Source organism: Budorcas taxicolor, chromosome 2, assembly GCF_023091745.1.
Source record: "Budorcas taxicolor isolate Tak-1 chromosome 2, Takin1.1, whole genome shotgun sequence".
NCBI lineage: Eukaryota > Metazoa > Chordata > Mammalia > Artiodactyla > Bovidae > Budorcas > Budorcas taxicolor.
This window is the reverse complement of record NC_068911.1, coordinates 83,069,598-83,092,800: the sequence shown is the minus strand read 5'-3', so window position 1 is coordinate 83,092,800 and position 23,203 is coordinate 83,069,598.

The window sequence follows — 23,203 nt, the reverse complement described above, 5'->3', positions numbered from 1 at the left end:
CTATGGTTTTTCCTGTGGTCATGTATGGATGTGAGAGTTGGACTGTGAGGAAGGCAGAGCACCGAAGAATTGATGCTTTTGAACTGTGGTGTTGGAGAAGACTCTTGAGAGTCCCTTGGACTGCAAGGAGATCCAACCAGTCCATTCTGAAGGAGATCAGCCCTGGGATTTCTTTGGAAGGACTGATGCTAAAGCTGAAACTCCAGTACTTTGGCCACCTCATGCGAAGAGTTGACTCATTGGAAAAGACTCTGATGCTGGGAGGGATTGGGGGCAGGAGGAGAAGGGGACGACAGAGGACGAGATGGCTGGATGGCATCATGGACTCGATGGATGTGAGTCTGAGTGAACTCCGGGAGATGGTGATGGACAGGGAGGCCTGGCGTGCTGCGGTTCATGGGGTCGCAAAGAGTCGGACACGACTGAGCGACTGAACTGACCTGAGTGAATATTTCTCTCTCCATTACTCTTCTCCACATACTCTAGCTCCCTCAGACTCCTTGAACTCTAAATTTTCTCCTCTATCTAAGTGAGGTTGCAAGAGTCCTTTGGGTTCCCTCTTTCTGCACTAAGTTTGGGAAATTTCCTCCAGGAAGAACTGCTAGGACTCATAGGGTTCACGTTCGTTAAAGTTTCCCGTAAATCGGCTATCAAAGTCTTGTGCTACCTGTTGTTCATATAGTTTGCTTAAGTTTCTAGTTAACTGTGGCCTGACAGTAAGTCCAAACTTTGTTTTTTTCCTAATGGCTTAAAGCAGAAGTCCAAATTTTCATTTGTATTCAAGGTTATACCAGCACAGAGATTAGAGTCCATTTCCCAATGTTTTTTATAAAGCGAAACAAAGCAGTTGCAGTCCCCTGTCCTTGACCCCAATACTGCCTCCCAGAGGCAATCACTTCCAAATCTTTCTGTTGTTTTCATGTTTACTTCCATTTTGTTTATGTTGCTATTTCTTGAGACTTGTTTTTAAACACTGAATTTCTACTGTGGAATACAGAGATGTGGCTCTTTATCATATTCTTCAGCTTTACTCCATACATGAAACTTTTGCATCACTCCATCTTCCCAACAACCATTATACCATAATTTTGGTTGAGTAAATATTCAGTGTTTACACTATGTTGGTTTGTGGTTATTTTTATAGCTGGACCATATACTATGATTATTTTTATTTATTGGACACATTTTTGTTTCCCTGGTGGTGGTGGTAAGTTGCTCCAGTCATTTTCAACCCTATGGACTGTAGCCCTCCAGGCTCCTCTGTCCATGGGATTATCCAGCAAGAATATTGGAGTGGGTTGCTGTAGTTGATAACTGTCTTGTTTTTTTAATCACCAAAACCTCCTCCAGTTACGTATTTATCATTTGTTATGTTTAAACACTTAAGTTATTCTAGTTTTATCTTATTGAAGAAGATAAAGTCTCTAGAGCCTAATGCCTTTTGACCTGCTTTTATTTGGTCTTGTCACTCGGGTCCTTAGAACATTTTCCCTGATATCTCCCTTTACCATAATCCTAGAGATTACCTTTACCTATTTACCGGTTTAGATTCCCTGTTTCCTGTATCCCATATTTTCTTCTTGGTTTACCACCTCAGTTTTGGTGGATCAAATTCTCTGCTAACTACCTGAGAAATTGTTCTGTTATTTGTTTGGTTTTTGTGAAGTTGTATGCCTTTATTTTACCTGAATATTTGATCAATAGTTCTGCAGGTTATATTTTTATAAATACTTTTTATTTGATTGAGTGTTTTCTGATTTCCTTGTTTGTTAAGAATTTCTTAATAAATAGGTGTTAAATTTTATCAAATGCCTTTTCTGCCTCTAGTTATATGAAAATTTTTCCCCTCAGAACTTGGAAAGTTTTGTTTTCTTCTAGCTTTCTAGTATTGTTGTGATATTTGATCTCTATGTGATCTTTTTCCCTCCAGAAGCTTTTAGGGTTGTTTTTTTTTTTAATCCCTAGTGTTCTAAAATTTCATGATGATGCATCTTTGTATGTTTTAATGTTGGTTTTCCAGATAATAAAAAGTTAAGGTTGTATGAGTTTCAAATAGGATTCTGGGACATCCTCCCACTCTTTAGTGCCAACAGAAAAGCCTCAGGGCAGGAGTCAAGAGGCATGCAGTGCTGGCTTGAAGTGAGACATATGTGACCAGATCTGGTTGCCATAGCAGTGACTGAATGAAGAGACCAGGAGGATCTGATGTTTTACATAAGAGGTAGCTGATACATTGTGGGACTTTTGCTTCCATCATGCTGGGGTTTTCATGAGCCCTTTTAGTCTAGAAAGTGATGCTGAGTTTATGAAAAATGTACCAAATTACTTTTTGATGATTCTGTCTCATTTTCTCTGTTTTCCTTTTCTGCAACACCTGCTAAGTAGAATTTGGATTTTCTGATTTTTTCCTGAAATCTTATGTTTTCTCCATTATTTCCGTACTGTATTGTATTGCCTGATTTTTGGAGAGATTTTTCTCAGCCCCACCTTCTGATTCTTTGTATTTCTTCGTTTCCACTCACATCTAAATTGACAAAGAAATTTATTGTTGTTTCTGAATATATGTATTTATGTATATACATACACACACACACACATACCGGATGTTATTCAGTGCTTGCAGCGTTTGTTTCTGAGTTCTCTGAAATATTAATTATAGCTCATATGTTGTTTTCTGGGTTTTCTTCTTCATAAAAATAAATTTTTGCTTCCTCTATGTTTATCTTTGTTAGTTTTGATCTCCATGTTTGTATTAGTGTTGCTCTCCAGGTGTTTGCTAATTAAGAGTGGAACTCTGAAAAGCTGCCTGAAAGCTCTCTGTGCATGGGTAGAATATAGCTTTCAACATCATCTCAAAGACTTTAATTCTTGGCTGGTCAAATTCCATTGAGAAAACTCTTAAAATCTTTGACCTGAAGGGTATATGACAGGCTGCCAGTGCTCAGGAATCCAAATGGGGCAGAAGACTGAGAACAGGACATTTAATACACAAACTTTTGTGGGTTAAGTATAAAGTACAAGAGTGCATGCTGTGTTTGTGATAGGGATGTTAAAGGCTTTAGACATAATATAATGGAGGTGGGCTTCCCAGGTGGCTCAGTGGTAAAGAATCTGCCTGCCAATTCAGGAGACACAGGTTTGGTCCCTGGGTCAGGAAGATCTCCTGGAGTAGGAAATGGCAACCTGCTCCAGTATTCTTGCCTGGAAAATTCCATGGACAGAGGAGCCTAGCAGGCTACAGTCCATGAGGCTGCAAAGAATCAGACACAACTGAGGGACTGAGCATGCAAAGAAGGTAGGAAGACTTCCTTCAAGAGGCAGATGACTACCTAACCAGAGAAGGAATTCATCGAGATGGTTCTTGCTTTTGCTTCTTAGCTGATCCTTAAGTCTTGGGTGGTAGGAACTCAGGGGAGTCATATAGATGTAGCAAGTTGGAATATAGTAGCAGCTCCCATGAGTATAGTTTAGGGTATAACTTGGGTTTCCCAAATTTCAAGATATTTCATGTGTAATAATATATATTTCAAATATGTGTATAATAGTAATCAAGTTTCTTCTAGTAACAGAAACACATTGTAAAACTGAAAGTGTTAATCGCTCAGTTGTATCTGACTCTTTGCAACCCCATGGACTGAGGCCCACAAGGCTCCTCTGTCCGTTGGCTTCTCCAGGCAAGAATACTGGAGTGGGCAGTCATTCCCCTCTCCAGGGGATCTTCCCGACCCAGGGATAGAACCCGGATCTCCCACATTGTGGGTAGATTCTTTACCATCTGAGCCACCAAGGAAGCCGCTCATTGAAAACTACTTCAAGCCAAAAATAAAATTCTACTGACCAATGTAATTGACAAGGTCAACGATAGAATGGATCGGGTATGATAAGAACTCGATGCTCCAGGTAGTATCATCAGGAATTTCCTTCTTGGTTTTGCTTTACGTTGGCTTGGTTTTTTTGGTGGGTTTCTCCATATGGTTGAAATTATGAGCATCAACTGGAGTCATACGTGACTGGAAGGACTTTGCATATCAGAGAATCTTCCTTCTTGGCCTCTACATTTAGGAAGTGCCATGAGAGGAGCTCTGCTGGCCTGCTTTAATGGACCAGTCATGAAGGACAGAGGATGACTAATTATTAATCACATGGGAAGAGAAGAGTTTGAATCTGGTGCCTTACCAGGCCAATCTGATACTCTTAGTCACCCAGGACAGAGCAGTTTCTCAGGGAAGAGGAGAGCTAGGAAGGGAGAGTGAAAAGTGTTGCTACAGACCCCAAATTACTCATTTTAGCTTAATTTATACCATTCAGCAGTTAAGCATGGCTTTTCCTAGAGTTTCACATTGTATACAGTAAAATTCACCACTGACTTTAGACATAGGTATCTCACACGCTAGTAAAGTGATGCTCAAAATTCTCCAAGCCAGGCTTCAGCAATACGTGAACAATGAACTTCCTGATGTTCAAGCTGGTTTTAGAAAAGGCAGAGGAACCAGAGATCAAATTGCCAAAATCCACTGGATCATCGAAAAAGCAAGAGAGTTCCAGAAAAAACATCTATTTCTGCTTTATTGACTATGCCAAAGCCTTTGACTGTATGGATCACAATAAACTGTGGAAAATTCTGAAAGAGATGGGAATACCAGACCACCTGACCTGCCTCTTGAGAAACCTATATGCAGGTCAGGAAACAACAGTCAGAACTGGACATGGAACAGACTGGTTCCAGATAGGAAAAGGAGTACGTCAAGGCTATATATTGTCACTCTGCTTATTTAACTTATATGCAGAGTACATCATGAGAAACGCTGGACTGGAAGAAACACAAGCTGGAATCAAGATTGCTGGGAGAAATATCAATAACCTCAGATATGCAGGTGACACCACCCTTATGGCAGAAAGTGAAGAGGAACTAAAAAGCCTCTTGATGAAGGTGAAAGTGGAGAGTGAAAAAGTTGGCTTAAAGCTCAACATTCAGAAAATGATCATGGCATCTGGTCCCATCACTTCATGGGAAATAGATAGGGGAAACAGGATCAGTCTTTATTTTGGGGGGGCTCCAAAATCACTGCAGATGGTGACTACAGCCATGAAATTAAAAGACGCTTATTCCTTGGAAGGAAAGTTATGACCAACCTAGATAGCATATTCAAAAGTAGAGACATTACTTTGCCAACAAAGGTTCATCTAGTCAAGGCTATGGTTTTACCAGTGGTCATGTATGGCTGTGAGAGTTGGACTGTGAAGAAAGCTGAGCATCGAAGAATTGATGCTTTTGAACTGTGGTGTTGGAGAAGACTCTTGAGAGTCCCTTGGACTGCAAGGAGATCCAACCAGTCCATTCTAAAGGAGATCAGCCCTGGGATTTCTTTGGAAGGAATGATGCTAAAGCTGAAACTCCAGTACTTTGGCCACCTCATGCGAAGAGTTGACTCATTGGAAAAAACTCTGATACTGGGAGGGATTGGGGGCAGGGGGAGAAGGGGACGACAGAGGATGAGATGGCTGGATGGCATCACCGACTCGATGGATGTGAGTTTGAGTGAACTCCGGGAGATGGTGATGGACAGGGAGGCCTGGCGTGCTGCGATTCACGGAGTCGCAGAGAGTCGGACACGACTGAGCGACTGAACTGAAAAGAATGGAGTGTTGCAGTTGCAGGGCATTACACATTTATGAGTTATCCCAACTTTTAGGTATTTTCCGTCATTGAAGACCCCACTGTTGAGAATGTAACTTCCTGGGGACTCAGCTCCTATCATGACCATCAGCAAATCTGGAACTCACAATAATAATGTGATGATGAGGAGGGTGATTCTTTTTAGGTACTTTTGTTCATGTTTCCTAGGAGTCTTCACACCTAGCATAGAGAATTGTATTTGTTTGTACTTAAAGTCCTTACCTATTGGTAAGACCTTGGTAGCCTAAGAGGAAGAACTAAATCTTCTGAATTCTGTTTCATGTCAGGAGGAAAACAGAGGAATGAAAATGTCCCAGGCAAAAGACCGAGGCCTTAAGACCTCCAGAAGTTGAAAGGGTAGGGAAAACTTCAAGGCCCCAGGACAATTAAAACCTTAATAACTATTGTAGCTTTTCAGATTCAGGCTTTTTAGGTGGTTCCAGTACATATGAAAGAGAGAGAGGGGCACGATGATTGGGAAAACATGGCTTGGAACATAGACCAGTGGTATGGGTAGAAAAAACCTAGGCATCAGAGATATTGCCTAGACCTCATCTGGTTGTGTGGTAGTGACTATCTTGAGCACTGTGTTGAAAAGTGTTCAGAAGCTGCAGGGAGGAGAGCTGTCATTAGTTCAGAAGAGATCTTCTGGGTATGATAGAAGATATATAAGCCTAATAATTCTTTCAAGGACATTTGGTAGAATGGTCTAAGGAGATGTTCAGAACTCAAACCTAAACACAAATACTTAGACTGATGCATGGAACAAGAAATCGGAGTTATAAAATGCTTTGATCTGTCAAATACTGTAGGAATTAGACTGAGAAACGCATTGGTGGATTCTTTAAGATGGTTAGTTGGAGGCAGGTCTTGGGGGAATCCATGGATAAATACATTCAAAAAATTATGTCAATGACTTCAAAAATCACTTGTGAGTTTCTTGGGAAAAAATTTGTGCTTATTAGTAACCAAACAAATGCAAGGACTATTAGAGCAGACTGTTAATTAGCAATCAGCCTTGCCTAATCTCAGTGTACTTGTAAGTTGCAGTTGCCACTCAATCAGCTTAAGGATACTACTTTGTATACGAAATAATACAAAGTTTCCAAGCACCTCTAAAAGTGTTTTCCTTCATTCAGCAATCACAATCCAATGTTTATTGAGCTTCCACTGCATGCCAGATGTGCTAGGCTCTGGAATTTAGGACTGGTTATGATACACTTCCTCTCCATGTGGAGTTAAAATGTAACATATGGCAACAGCCACAGAGCTGGAAGAAGAGAGAGGAAGATTCATCCTGCCTTAAGATTTGGGGATGACGTCACAAAGGAGGTAACATTTGAGATAGGCTTTTAAGGGATGACTAAATGTGTTTGCTCCATAAATTCCCTGGATACACCTGTGTGTTTTATTTTTAAATTTCTGAAAAGTTTGAGCTCCTTTATAGATAAGGTATGACAGGGAACCAAACAAAGGAAGACTTGGATTAAAAAAAAAAAAAGTGTACCTATTTATTATAGTTTAGTGGAGTGTTGAAACATCAAAGGAAGAGCTATAAAACTGAGTAAATGGAACAATCTATATATTATGTGGGGACAGTTCCTCTATTTTTATTGTAGTAAGAGCACAATATGAGTCTACCCTCTTAAGACATTAAGTATCAATACAGTATTGTTAATTATAAGCACAGTGTTATACAACAGAACCTTAGGATTTACTCATTTGGCTTATCTAACACTTTATACCTTTTCTGTAGCTCTTCCTTTTCCCCCTCCCCTATGCCGAGATGGTGGCAAACACCAGTCCACACTCTTTCTATGAATTAAACTATTTTTAGATACCCCATATAAATGGAGTCACGTGAAATTTGTTTTGCAGTGACTGGTTTATTTCACTTGGTATGATGTCCTTCAGGTTTACCCATGTTGTTGCATATAGCACAACTGTCTCTCTTTTAAGGTTGAATGATCCTTATTGCCAAATTCAGACTTAAATTGAAGAAAGTAGGTAAAACCAATAAACCATTCAGGTATGACCTAAATCAAATCCCTAATGATTATACAGTGACATGAAAATAGATTTAAGGGACTAGATCTGATAGATAGAGTGCCTGATGGACTGTGGAAGGAGGTTCGTGACATTGCACAGCAGACAGGGAGCAAGACCATCCTCAAGGGGAAAAAAAAAATGCAAAAAAAAAAAAGGCTGTCTGAAGAGGCCTTAACAAATAGCTGTGAAAAGAAGAGAAGCAAAAAACAAAGGAGAAAACGAAAGATATATTCGTTTGAATGCAAAAGTTCCAAAGAATAGCAAGGGGAGATTAAAAAAAAGCCTTCCTCAGTGATGAGTGCAAAGAAATAGAGGAAAACTATAGAATGGGAAAGACTAGAGATCTCTTCAAGAAAATGAGAGATATCAAGGGAACATTTCATGCAAAGATGGGCTCGATAAAGGACAGAAATGGTCTGGACCTAACAGAAGCAGAAGATATTAAGAAGAGGTGGCAAGAATACACAGAAGAACTGTACAAAAAAGATATTCACGACCCAGATGACCACAATGGTGTGATCACTCATCTAGAGCCAGACATCCTGGAATGTGAAGTCAAGTGGGCCTTACGGAGCATCACTACGAACAAAGCTAGTGGAGGTGATGGAACTCCAGTTGAGCTGTTTCAAATCCTGAAAGATGATGCTGTGAAAGTGCTTCACTCAATATGCCAGCATATTTGGAAAACTCAGCAGTGGCCACAGGACTGGAAAAGGTCAGTTTTCATTCCAATTGCAAAGGAAGGCAATGCCAAAGAATGCTCAAACTACTGTACAATTGCACTCATCTTACACGCTAGTAAAGTAATGCTCAAAAATCTTCAAGCCAAGCTTCAACAATATGTGAACTGTGAACTTCCAGACATTCAAGCTGGTTTTAGAAAAGGCGGAGGAACAAGAGATCAAATTGCCAACATCCACTGGATCATCAAAAAAGCACAAGAGTTCTGGAAAAATATCTATTTCTGCTTTATTGACTATGCCAAAGCCTTTGGCTATGTGGATCACAATAAACTGAAAATTCTGAAAGAGATGGGAATACCAGACCACATGACCTGCATCAAGAGAAATCTGTATGCAGATCAGGAAGCAACAGTTAGAACTGGACGTGGAACAACAGACTGGTTTCAAATAGGCAAAGGAGTACGTCAAGGCTGTATATTGTCACCCTGCTCATTTAACGTCTATGCAGAGTACATCATGAGAAACACTGGGCTGGATGAAGCCCAAGCTGGAATCAAGATTGCTGGGAGAAATATCAATAACCTCAGATATGCAGATGACACCACCCTTATGGCAGAAAGTGAAAAAGAACTAAAGAGCCTCTTGATGAAAGTGAAAGAGGAGAGTGAAAAAGTTGACTTAAAGCTCAACATTCAGAAAACTAAGATCATGGCATCTGGTCCCATTGCTTCATGGCAAATAGAAGGAGAAACAGTGTCAGACTAATTTTTTGGGCTCCAAAATCACTGCAGATGGTGACTGCAGCCATGAAATAAAATGACACTTACTCTTTGGAAGATAAGTTATGACCAACCTAGACAGCATATTCAAAAGCAGAGATATTACGTTGCCAACAAAGGTCCATCTAGTCAAAGCTATGATTTTTCCAGTAGTCATGTATGGATGTGAGAGTTGGACTATAAAGAAAGCTGAGCAGTGAGGAATTGATGCTTTTGAACTGTGGTGTTGGAGAAGACTCTTGAGAGTCCCTTGGACTGCAAGGAGATCCATCCAGTCCATCCTAAAGGAAATCAGTCCTGAATGTTGATGCAAAGAGCTGACTCATTTGGAAAGACCCTGATGCTGGGAGGGATTGGGGGCAAGAGGAGAAGGCGATGACAGAGCATGAGATGATTGAATGGCATCACCAACTCAATGGACATGACTTTGAGTGAACTCCGGGAGTTGGTGATGGACAGGGAGGCCTGGCGTGCTACAGTCCATGGGGTTGCAAAGAGTTGGACACGACTGAGCAACTGAACTGAACTGAAACACTATTTTATGTATATACCACATTTCCTTTATCAGTTCATCCATTAATGACCTTTTAATATGTTTGGGCTATTCATAACTTGGTTATTCACGAATACTGGGACAATAAACATGGGAATATATATATATATATATATGGTCCTGATTTCAATTCTTTTGAATATGTACTCAAAAATGAGATTGCTGGATCACATGGTAGTTATATTTTTAATTTCTTGAGAAACCTCCATACTGTTTTCCAAAGTGGCTTCACCAGTTTGCCTTCCCACCACAATGTACAGAGTTTACATTTTTCCACATCGTCACCAACCCTTCTCTTTTTTATTTGTAATGGCCATCCCAGTTGGTGTGAGGTGGCATCTCATTTTGGTTTTGATGTTCATTTACCTCTGGATTAGTGATGCTGAGAATCTTTTCATAGCTCTGTTGGCTATTAATACGTCTTCTTTGGAGAAATGTCTGTTCAAGTTTTTTGCCTATTTTTTCATTGGGCTTTTTGTTTTATTGGTTTCTCACTATTGAGTTGCAGGACTTCCTTGTGGATCTTGAATATCAACTATGAAATATATGGTTTGCACGTATTTTCTCCCATTCCATTGGTTACCTTTTCATGCTGTGGATTATTTAATTATGAAGGCTTTTTAGTTTAATGTAGGCCCACTTGTCATTTTGCATTTGTTGCTTGTGCTTTGGCATCATATCCTGCATGTACTTTAATTTCTGCATTATTTATTGCATATTTACTGAGTATAATCCAGAGACCAAATGAAGACCTGGAGGTGGTAGAAGCAAACCCATGTTTCTCAATAAAAAAAGATGATCTTATAGTTCTCAAATAAATTTGGATTCTACAGGAAATGGCCATCTTTGTTGAGAGACTATATAGCTAAGTGATAAAAAGTGTGATTCTGGAGCCTGTCTGCCTGTGTTGAGTATATCTTAGATGGTTTTGTTGTTGTTCAGTCGCTAAGTTGTAGCCGACTTTTGTGACCCCATGGACCGCAGCATACCAGGCTTCCCTGTCCACCACTGTGTCCTGGAGATTGTACAAGTCCGTGTCCATTGAGTTGGTGATGCTATCTAACCACCTCATCTTCTGCCACCCTCTTCTCCTTTTGCCTTCAATCTTCCCCAACATCAGAGTCTTTTCCAATGAGCTGGCTCTTCTCAGGTGGCCTAAGTATTGGAGCTTTATCTTCATCATCAATCCTTTAAGCAGATATTCAGGGTTGAGTTCCTTTAGGAGTGACCAATTTGATCTCCTCGCAAGCCAAGGGACTCTCAAGAATCTTCTTCAGCACCACAGTTTGAAAGCATCAATTCCTTGGTGCTCAGCCCTTTTTCTTTTTTTGATCCAATTCTCACATTCATACATGACTACTGGAAAAATCATTCCTTTGACTAGATAGACCTTCATTGGCAAAGTGATGTCTTTGCTTTTTAATATGCTAACTATGTTTGTCATACCTTTCCTCTGAAGAAGCAGTCATCTTCTAATTTCATAGCTGCAGTCACCATCCACAGTGATTCTGGAGCTCAAGAGAAAAATCTGTCACTGCTTCTACTTTTACCCCTTTCATTTGCCATGAAGTGATGGGACCAGATGCCATGATCTTAGTTTTTTGAATGTTGAGTCTTAAGCCAGCTTCTTTACTCTGCTCTTTCACCCTCATGAAGAGACTCTTTTATTCCTCTTAACTTTCTGCCATTAGAGTGGTGTCATCTACATATCTGAGGTTGTTGATATTTCTCTTGGCATTCTTGACTCCAGCTTGTAACTCATCCAGCCCAGCATTTCACATGATGTACTCTGCATGGAAGTTAAATAAACATAGTGATAATACACAACCTTGTCATCCTCCTTTCAAATTAGTTAGTTGTACCATATAAGGTTCTACCTGTTGCTTCTTGACCTGCATACAGATTTCTCAGGAGGCTGGTAAAGTGGTCTGGTATTCCCATCTCTTTAAGAATTTTCCCTAGTTTGTTGTGATCCACACAGTCAAAAGCTGTGAAGCAGAAGTACAGTCCCTGAAGCAGAAGTAGATGTTTTTCTGGAATTCCCTTGCTTTCTCTATGATCCAGTGAATGTTGGCAATTTGATACCTGGTCCCTCTGCCTTTTCTAAAGCCAGCTTGTACATCTGGAAGTTCTCAGTACACATACTGCTTAAGCCTAGCTTGAAGGGTTTTGAGCATAACCCTACTAGCACATGAAACAAGTGCAGTTGTGAGGTAGTTTTGAGCATTCTTTGGCACTGACCTTCTTTGGAATTGGAATGAAAACTGACCTTTTCCAGTCCTATGGCCACTGCTGAGTTTTCCAAATTTGCTGACATATTGAGTGCAGCCCTTTAACAACATCATCACTTAGGATTTCAAATAACTCAGCTGAAATCCTATCAGCTTTACTAGCTTTGTCGGTAGTAATGCTTCCTAAGGCCCACTTAACTACACACTCCAGGATGTCTGACTCTAGATGGGTGACGACACCATTGTGGTTATCCCAGTCATTTAGCCTTTTTTGTATAGTTCTGTGTACTATTGTGACCTTTTCTTAATCTGCTTCTGTTAGGTCCTTACTGTTTCTGTCCTTCATCATGCCCATCCTTGCATGAAATGTTCCCTTGATAGCTCCAATTTTCTTAAAGAGATCTCTACTCTTTCTCATTCTGTTGTTTTCTTCTATTCCTTTGCATTTTTCACTTAAGAAGCCCTATTTTTTTTTTTTAATCTCTCCTTGCTGTTGTCTGGAACTCTGCAATCAGTTAGGTATGTCTTTGCCTTCTTCCCTTGCTTTTTGCTTCTCTTTTTTCCTCAACTATTTATAAAGCTTCCTCAGACAACTGTTTTGCCTTATTGCATTTCTTTTTCTTGGGGATGGTTTTAGTCACTGCCTCCTGTACAGTGTTACAAACCTCTGTTCATAGTTCTTCAGGCACACTATCAATTCTAATTCCTTCAATCTATTCATCACCTCCACTGTATAATCATAAGGGACTTTATTTAGGTCATACCTGAATGACCTAGTGGCTTTCCCTACTTTCTTTAATTTAAGCCTGAATTTTGCAGTAAGGAACTCATGATCTGAGCCATAGTCAGCTCCAGGTCTTATATTTTGCTGACTGTATAGAGCTTCTCCATCGTCAGCTGCAAAGAACATAGTCAGTCTGATTTTGGTATTGACCATTTGATGATGTCCATGTGTAGAGTTGTCTCTTCTGTTCTTGGAAAAAGGTGTTTTCTATGACCAGTGTGTTCTCTTGGGAAAATTCTATTAGCCCTGCCCTGCTTCATTTTGTACTCCAAAGCCAAATTTGCCTGTTATCTGCATATCTCTTAACTTCCTACTTTTGGATTCGAATCCCCTGTGATGAAAAGGACATTGTTTTTGGTGTTCTAGAAGGTCTTATAAGTCTTCCTAGAAGTGGTCAACTTCAGCTTCTTCATCATCAGTGTTTGAGGCATAGACTTGGATTACCGTGATGTTCAATGGTTTGCCGTGAAAACAAACCAAGATTATTCCATCGTTTTTGAGATTTTACCCAAGTACTGCATTTCAGATTCTCTTGTTGACTGAGGCTTTTCTCATAGTCATGACTATTTTTGTAAGGGATTCTTGCCCACAGTGTGTGCTAAGTTGCTTCAGTCATGTCTGACTCCTTGTGACCCTATGGACATGTCACGACACTATGGACACCCCATGGCCTCCAGGCTCTTCTGTCCATGGGATTCTCCAGGCAGGAATACTTGAGTGGGTTGCCATACCCTTCTCCAAGGTATCTCCCCAACCCAGGGATTGAACCAAAGTCTCTTAAGTCTCCTGCATTGGCAGGTGAGTTCTTTACCACTAGCACCACCTGGGACACCCTCTTGCCCATATAATGGTCATCTGAATTAAATTTCTCCATCCCCAGCCATTTTAGTTCACTGATTCCTAAGATGTCAATTTTCACTGATTGCTAAAATGTCAGTGTTCACAATGTACCGTCTCAATTTATTTATGTATAATATGGAATAATAACAGTATCTATATCAGGGTTATTGTGAGGATTAAATGAATTAATGCATGATAAATTCCATATTCCTTGGCACATAACTCATTAAATGTTAGCTAATATTATTATTTTTTATGAAGACAACTAAGCTATATTAATACATTTATTCAGACTTTATTGTATCAGTTCAGTTCAGTTCAGTCACTCAGTTGTGTCTGACTCTTTGCAACCCCATGGACTGCAGGACGCCAGGCCTCCCTGTCCATCACCAGCTCCTGGAGCCTACACAAACTCCTGTCCATTGAATCAGTGATGCCATCCAACCATATCTCATCCTCTGTTGTCCCCTTCTCTTCCTGCCTTCAATCTTTCCAAGCATCAGGATCTTTTCAAATGAGTCAGCTCTTTGCATCAGGTGGCCAAAGTACTGGAGTTTCAGCTTCAAAATTAGTCCATCCAATGGACATTCAGGACTGACTTCCTTTAGGATGGACTGGTTGGATCTCCTTGCAGTCCAAGGGACTCTCAAGAGTCTTTTCCAACACCACAGTTCAAAAGCATCGATTCTTCAGTGCTCAGCTTTCTTTATAGTCCAACTCTCACATCCATACATGACCACTGGAAAAACCATAGCCTTGACTAGATGGACCTTTGTTGGCAAAGTAATGACTCTGCTTTTCAATATGCTATCTAGGTTGTTCATAACTTTTCTTCCAAGGAGTAAGCGTCTTTTAATTTCATGGCTGCAGTCACCATCTGCAGTGATTTTGGAGCCCCCCAAAATAAAGTCAGCCACTGTTTTCACTATTTCCCCATCTATTTCCCATGAAGTGATGGGACCAGATGCCATCATCTTAGTTTTCTGATTGTTGAGCTTTAAACCAACTTTTTCACTTTCCTCTTTCACTTTCATCAACAGGCTCTTTAGTTCTTTTTCACTTTCTGCCATAAGGGTGGTGTCATCTGCATATCTGAGGTTATTGATATTTCTCCCAGCAATCTTGATTCTAGCTTGGGCTTCATCCAGCCCAGCATTTCTCATGATGTACTCTGCATATAAGTTAAATAAGCACACTGGTCATATACAGCCTTAACATACTCCTTTTCCTATTTGGAACCAGTCTGTTGTTCCATGTTCAGTTCTAACTGTTGCTTCAAAAATAACAGAATGATCTCTGTTCATCTCCAAGGCAAACCATTCAATATCACGGTAATCCAAGTCTATGCCCAGGCCAGTAATGCTAAAGAAGCTGAAGTTGAATGGTTCTGTGAAGACCTACAAGACCTTCTAGAATTAACACCCAAAAAAGATGTCTTTTTCCTTATAGGGGGCTGGAATGCAAAAGTAGGAAGTCAAGAAACACCTGGAGTAACAGGCAAAATTGGCCGTGGAGTACAGAATGAAGCAGGGCAAAGGCTAATAGAGTTCTGCCAAGAGAATGCACTGGTCATAGCAAACACTCTCTTCCAGCAACACAAGAGAAGACTCTACACATGGACATCACCAGATGGTCAACACCGAAATCAGATTGGTTATATTTTTTGCAGCCAAAGATGGAGAAGCTCTATACAGTCAACAAAAACAAGACCAGGAGCTGACTGTGGCTCAGATCATGAACTCCTTATTGCCAGATTCAGACTTAAATTGAAGAAAGTAGGGAAAACCACTAGACCATTCAGATATAACCTAAATTGAATCCCTAATGATTATACAGTGGAAATGAGAAAAAGATTATATCAGGTGTGATTATTTTTCAGACTTTTGTAACTTTAGGCATCCTAGTTAATCAGATGTGAAACCTGAGTGGGGGCATCTGGTGTATCACAAATGATGAAGTTTGCTTATTTTCTCAATAAAGAAAATATAATCTAAATGTTGTCTTAACCCACCAAAAGCTTTCTTGGACCACCAATGGCAGTCTTCTCTCAAATCTTCGCTTAATTTTATTCTTTAAAAAAGAAAATTGAGGTTTAATTAACATAGCAAAATGCACAACTCTAAGTATGCAGCCTAATGTTTGGCTTTTTTTTTTTTTAACATATATGCATACCCATGTAACCATCAACCAGGTCAAACAGAGTATTTCTGTAACCCTACAATGGTCCAAGGCCATTCTTAACTTATATTTTTATAACACTGATTGTTGGGCCTAAAAGGAGCATGCTTTCTCTTGGTTTTCATCTCAAGTCTGTCACCACATTGCTTTAGATGACATCCCCTGTCTCACTGAAACTGTACATCTCATGGCCCGTCCACTTAGGACATACCTGCCTATTGGTTAAGAAATAAATCAGGTTTATTTCATAGCATGTTAAAAATAATACTTGTTATTCCTTTTCCCCTAGATAACATTTTAAATAAAGCTTTCCATGCGTTAATTCCCAGAAGTGATTAACGAATAGTAGGAATTTTAGCTATTACTATGGTGTTGCTTTGGTATTGTTTTTGCATCAGAGGTCTGTAATACTCCTAAAATTGTGTCATGTTTGTGGTCCTATACACTGCTGCTGCTGCTGCTGCTGCTGCTAAGTCACTTCAGTCGTGTCCGACTCCGTGTGACCCCATAGACGGCAACCTACCAGGGTCCTCCGTCCCTGGGATTCTCCAGGCAATAACGCTGGAGTGGATTGCCATTTCCTTCTCCAATGCATGAAAATGATACACTACTGACATAAATCAAATTCACTCAGCTGTCATAGTGGGATCCTGGAACCTAAAGGTGGGGTCAGCAGATTTTTTTCTGTGAAGGGCCAGATAGCGTGGCTTTTTTTTTTTTCTTTTTTTTTGGTTCTGTATGCTGTGCAGTTCCTGTCAAGACTTCTCTGTCATAACTAATCAACTGCTGTTATAGAGCAGAAGGAACCCCAGGCAAGACTATAGAGTTGGGAAGGGCTATGTTCCAATGAAACTTCATTAAAAAAAAAAAAAAGACAGTGGGCCATTTTTGGCCTAAAGACTGTAGTTTGCCCATCCCTTGTCTGAGCTTAGCCTCATACCAGTTCTGTGATTTAAACTTTTTTTCTTCATCAGTAAATAAGATACTGCTCCCATCAAATTTTTATAAAATCACTCTGTAAACTGCCTAGTGCCCAACTAATTGGTTCATAATAATAATACACGAGCTTTGAGACTTAACCAACTAATTTTGGGGCTCCTGGAAAACTATCATCTTTGTTTCTTTTCTTCTCTCTACCCTGTTCCCTGCTGTTAATCCCTATTCACAGTCCCTCCACCGACACAGACAAATACCACATCTTTGGATCTCTATTCTCATCTGTTCCAGCTGCACCCTAGGGCCCCCTTTTCCCACGCACACCTACCAGGCTTCATTTTTCATGCTTCCTATCAGCTCTTCCTCTTCAGATTAGACCTTTAGTGACAGAATAAATATCACGACTGGCCCAACTTTCTAAAAGGAGTGATTTTTAGATAAATGGCTTGTTCTAAGATGCCCTTGGAGCATCTCACAATAGCAGTCTAAAAATTCAGGTAGAGTTTGTGATTCTAAGTATGTTAAATTACTTCTGAGAAATTCACTTATAGCCCACACAGCAACTCAGCTCCGGGAAACTAGGAGAAATCCAGGCTTAGAGGAGGCCATGTGAAACTGTGGACATGCATAAAGTTGTGTTTACAAAGGAGGGAGCCACTGACAGCACGCACCTGCAGGTAGGTTAGGGAGAAAGGCTGAATCTAGACCTAGCATACCACCCGTCAGTTGCTAAAATATACAAATTAAATAGTGGGTTTGTGGCAGTGCTGTGCTGATAAACCAGCTCCCTAAGGGAAAGCGGGAATGCAGACCAGCACTGTTTGTTCAGTTCAGTCACTCAGTCGTGTCCGACTCTTTGCGACCCCACAGCACTTACCGATTTCCGTGGTGTAAATACTCCCACCGTGGCTTCCCTTGTGGGTTAGCAGTAAAGAATCCACCTACAGTGCAGGAGACACAGGCTCGATCCCTGGGTCTGGAAGATCCCCTGGAGGAGGAAATGGCAACCCACTCCAGGGAAATCCCATGGACAGAAAAGCCTGGCAGGCTGTAGTACATGGAGTCGCAAAGAGAGTCAGACGTGACTTAGCGGCTGAACAACACTTCCACCAGGGATCACTAGAACAAACTCTCAGGCTACCAATGGACTAGCAGCCAGCTCACAGAATCACTGAATGTTTCACAGTCACTTGTTCCTGTGCGTCAGTGCTGGTGCGTTACTGGCTCCACGGCCTTAACTGTCAGGCAGGTTGGGTAAGATTGAACAGCTTACCTCAAATGGTCACCAGTTTTCTAACTCAGACCAGATAGGCTTACAGGTGGCGATGTTTCTTGACCCTAGGTCCTAAGATAATGCATGAATGTTAAGCTCTTCCTCTGAATTAAATAGTATAACTAGTTAACATTATTTCATCTACGCACGCACACACGCACGCGCACGCGCACGCGCACACACACACGCGCACACACACACACACACACACACACACACCCCCTTACTATATTCTTCATGAACTGATGACTGATTTCCCCCTCAAAGTATTCACTCCACATTCCTTGTACATTTAGGAAGATTTTTGACAGAAATCTCAGTCCTTGCCTTTTTCAAAATGTAATCCTCAGATAAGCAGCACCACATCACCTGAGAGCATTTTGGAAAGCAGAATTTCAAGTTGTACTTTTCATGTTTTTAAACCAGATTTGAAAATGCATTAAAGTTTGGGAAATGCTGCTTTGTGCTCCATTCAATTCATAGTTAGAAGCTAGACAAAACAAAACAAAACAAAACAAAAACACCTGATGAAATTTGCCATTTACCAGACCACAAAAACAAATAATCAAAATAATCAGGCTTCTCTCTTTGTAGTGAAAAATTCTATACAGATTTGTTTTCACTTGAGATATAAAAATATTCAGAATTAGTCTGATTTAAGGCATGAAACTGTTCTTTGCCCAGTCACAGCCATGTACTCTCAGGTAACTACTAAAAATGAGGCAAATTGGAAAGATGTTCTTGTCCTCATTCCAGCCTTCCCCTTCAGCCTTCTGTCCATCATTTAATCACATGCTGTGGTAGAAAGTGTAGTGCCCCTCCCCCAAGATGGCTGTGTCCTAATCCCCAAAACCTGTGACTATGTAATCTTACATGGCCAAAGGGACTTTACAGATGGAATTAGGTAAGGATTTAGAGACACAAGAGTATCCAGGTGTGCCCAATGAGGTCACAAGGCTCTTGAAAGAGAAAAGAGGCAGGCAGGAGTCAGAGGAGCTGAGATCAGAGAAGCAGAGGTCAAAGTTGTCCAACCACAAACCAAGGAATGTAGTGTCTAAAAGCTGAACAATGGAAAAATGACAACAGTCCTCCCCCAGAACCTCCAGAACAACTGTGATCCTGCCAGCATCAGCCCAGTGAAATCGTTTCAGAGGTCTGACCTCCAGGATGGAAGATTTTAAGTTATGCAAATTATGTGACTTTTTAAGTCCTGCTGCTGCTGCTGCTAAGTTGCTTCAGTCGTGTCCAACTCTGTGCGACCCCATAGACGACAGCCCACCAGGCTCCCTCATCCCTGGGATTCGCCAGGCAAGAACACTGGAGTGGGTTGCCATTTCCTTCTCCAATGCATAAAAGTGAAAGTGAAGTCGCTCAGTCGTGTCCAACTCCTAGTGACCCTATGGACTGCAGTCCACCAGGCCCCTCCTTCCATGGGATTTTCCAGGCAAGAGTACTGAGTGGGTTGCCATTGCCTTCTCCAGATACTGTTGTTAGGAATATGTATTGTTTTCTTTCACTGTTTCCAACTGTGGGCTGCTAGTATGTAAAAATGCAATTCATTATTGAAAATTGATCTGGCTAAACTCATTTATTGTTGTAGGTATTTGAATGTTCCTTAGAATTTTCTGTCTACATGATCACGTTATCTAGGAGTATAGTTTTACAAGTATTGTTGTTCCGTCACTAAGTTGAGTCTGACTCTGCAACGTCCTGGAATGTAATAGGCCAGGCATCTTTATCACCAGGCATCCCTTCACTATCTCCTGAAGTTTGCTCAAATTCATGTCCATTGAGTTGGTGATGCTATCTAACCATCTCATCCTCTGCTACCCCTTTCTCCTTTTGCCTTCAGTCTTTACCAGCATCAGGGTCTTCCAATGAGTCAGCTCTTCTCATCAAGTGACCAGAGTATTGGAGCTCTGGCTTCAGCATCAGTCCTTCCAATGAATATTCAAGTTTGATTTACTTTAGGATGGACTGATTTGATCACCTTGCAGTCCAAGGGATTCTCAAGAGTCTTCTCCAGCACCACAATTCAAAAGCATCAATTCTTCAACGCTCAGCCTTCTTTATGGTCCAACTCTCACATCCATACATGACTACCAGAAAAACCATAGCTTTGACTAGATGGACTTTGTTGCCAAAGTGATGTCTCTGCTTTTTAATATGCTGACTAGGTTTGTCATAGCCTTCCTTCCAAGAAACCAGTAATTCCATGACTGCAGTCACCGTCCACAGTGATTTTGGAGCCCAAGAAAACAAAATCTGCCACAGCTTCCACTTTTCCCCCCGCTTCTATTTGCCATGAAGTGATGGGACTGGATACCATATCTTAGTTTTTGAACATTCAGTTTTAAGGCAGATTTTTCAGTTTTATCTTTTACCCTCATCAAAAAGCTCGTTAGTTCCTCTTCACTTTCTGCCATTAGAGTGGTGTCATCTGTATATCTGAGGTTGTTGATATTTCTCTCAGAAATCAAAATTGCAGCTTGTGATTCATCCAGCCAGGCATTTTGCATGATGTACTCTGCATAGCAGTTAAATAAGCAGGGTGACAATACACATCTTTGACGTTGTGAACCAGTCTGTTGTTCCCTTTCTGGTCTGTCTTTTGCTTCATGACCTGCATATAGGTTTCTCAGGAGGCAGGAAAGGTGATCTGGTTTTCCCAGCTCTTTTAAGAATTTTCCACAGTTTGTTATGATCCACACAGTCAAAGGCTTTTGTGTAGTCAGTGAAGCAGAAGTAGATACTTTTCTGGAATTCCCTTGCTTTTTCTATGATCCAGTGGACGTTGGCAATTTGATCTCTGGTTCCACTGCCTTTTCTAAATCCAGCTTGTGCATCTAGAAGTTCTCGGTTCATGTACTGTTGAAGCCTCGCTTGAAGGATTTTGAGCATTACCTTGCTAGCATGTGAAATGTGTATAATTGTGTGGTAGTTCTAACATTCTTTGGCATTGACCTTCTTTGGGATTGGAGTGAAAACTGGCTTTTTCCAGTCCTATGGCCACTGCTGAGTTTTCCAAATTTGCTGGTATATCGAGTGCAGCCATTTAACAGCATCATCATTTAGGACTTGAAATAGCTCAGTTGGAATTGCCTCACTTCCACTAGCTTTGTTCGTAGTGATGCTTCCTGCTGCTGCTGCTGCTGAGTCGCTTCAGTCATGTCTGACTCTGTGCGACCCCATAGACAGCAGCCCACCAGGCTCCTCTGTCCCTGGGATTCTACAGGCAAGAACACTGGAGTGGGTTGCCATTTCCTTCTCCAATGCACAAAAGTGAAAAGTGAAAGTGAAGTCACTCAGTCATGTCTGACTCTCGACCCCATGGACTGCAGCCTTCCAGGCTCCTCCGTCCATGGGATTTTCCAGGCAAGAGTACTGGAGTGGGTTGCCATTGCCTTCTCCTAAAGTGATGCTTCCTAAGGCCCACTTGACTCTGTAGTCCAGGATGTCTGGCTCTAAGTGAGTGATCACACCATTATGGTTATCTGGGTCATTAAGGTATTTTTTGTATAGTTCTTCTGTGTATTCTTGCCACTTTTTCTTAATATTTTCTACTTCTGTTAGGTCTGTACCATTTCTGTCCTTTATTGAGCTCATCTTTGCATGAAATGTTCCCTTGGTATCTCTAATTTTCTTGAAGAGATCTCTAATCTTTTCTGTTCTTTTGTTTTCCTCTATTTCTTTGCATTGATCACTTAGGAAGGCTTTATCTCTCTTTGCTACTCTTTGGAACTCTGTGTTCAAATGGGTATATCTTTCCTTTTCTCCTTTGCCTCTTGTGTTCTTGCCACCTCTTCTTAATCTCTTCTGCTTCTGTTAGTTAGGTCCTTACCATTTCTGCTCTTTGTCATGCCCTTCCTTGCATGAAATGATCCCTTGATATCTCCAGTTTTCTTGAAGAGATTCTAGTCTTGCTCATTCTTTTGTTTTCCTCTATTTCTTTGCATCATTCACATATAAAAATAAATAAAAAGACAAGAAAAAAAGAAGGCTTTTTATCTCTTCTTGCTGTTCTCTGGAACTCTGTATTCAGCTGGGTATATCTTCCCCTTTTCCCTTCCCTTTCACTTCTCTTCTTTTCTCAGCTATTTGTAAAGCCTCCTCAGACAATTACTTTGCCTTCTTGCATTTCATCATTTAGGGATGGTTTTGGTCATCACTGCCTCCTGTACAGTGTTACAAACTTCCATTCATAGTTCTTCAGGCACTCTGTCTACCAAATCTAGTCCCTTGAATCTATACTCATCTCCACTGTATAATCATAAGAAATTTGATTTACATCAAATGACCTAGTAATTTTCCCTACTCTCTTCAATTTAAGCCTGAATTTTGCAATAAGGTGCTCATGATCTGAGTCACAGTCTGTTCCCAGTCTCGTTTTTGCTGACTGTATAGAGCTTTTCTTCTTTGGCCACAAAGAACATAATCAGTCTTATTTCCATATTTACCATCTACTGATGCCCATATCTAGAGTTGTCTTGGGTGATGGGAAGAGGGTGTTTGCTGTGATCAATGTATTCTCTCTCACTTCATTTTCTACTCCAAGACTAAACTTACCTGTTATTCCAGGCATGTCTTGACTTTCTACCTTTGCACTCCAGGCTCCTATGATGAAAAGGACATTGTTTTGGGGTGTTAGTTCTAAAAAGTCTTGTAAGTCTTCGGAATATCAGTCAACTTCGTCTTTTTCAGTATCACTAGTTGGGGCATAGACTTAGATTACTGTGATGTTGAATGGTTTGCCTTGGAAATGAACTGAAATGATTCTGTTGTTTTGGGGATTGCTCCCCGGTACTGCATTTCAGACTCTTGTTTACTACAAAGGCTACTCATTTTCTTCCAAGGGATTCTTGCCCATCAGTTCAGTTCAGTCGCTCAGTCGTGTCAAACTCTTTGCAACCCCATGAATCACAGCACGCCAGGCCTCCCTGTCCATCACCAACTCCCGGAGTTCACTCAGACTCACGTCCATCGAGTCCGTGATGCCATCCAACCATCTCATCCTCTGTCATCCCCTTCTCCTCCTGCCCCCAATCCCTCCCAGCATCAGAGTCTTTTCCAATGAGTCAACTCTTCGCATGAGGTGGCCAGAGTACTGGAGTTTCAGCTTTAGCATCAGTCCTTCCAAAGAAATCCCAGGGCTGATCTCCTTCAGAATGGACTGGTTGGATCTCCTTGCAGTCCAAGGGACTCTCAAGAGTCTTCTCCAAC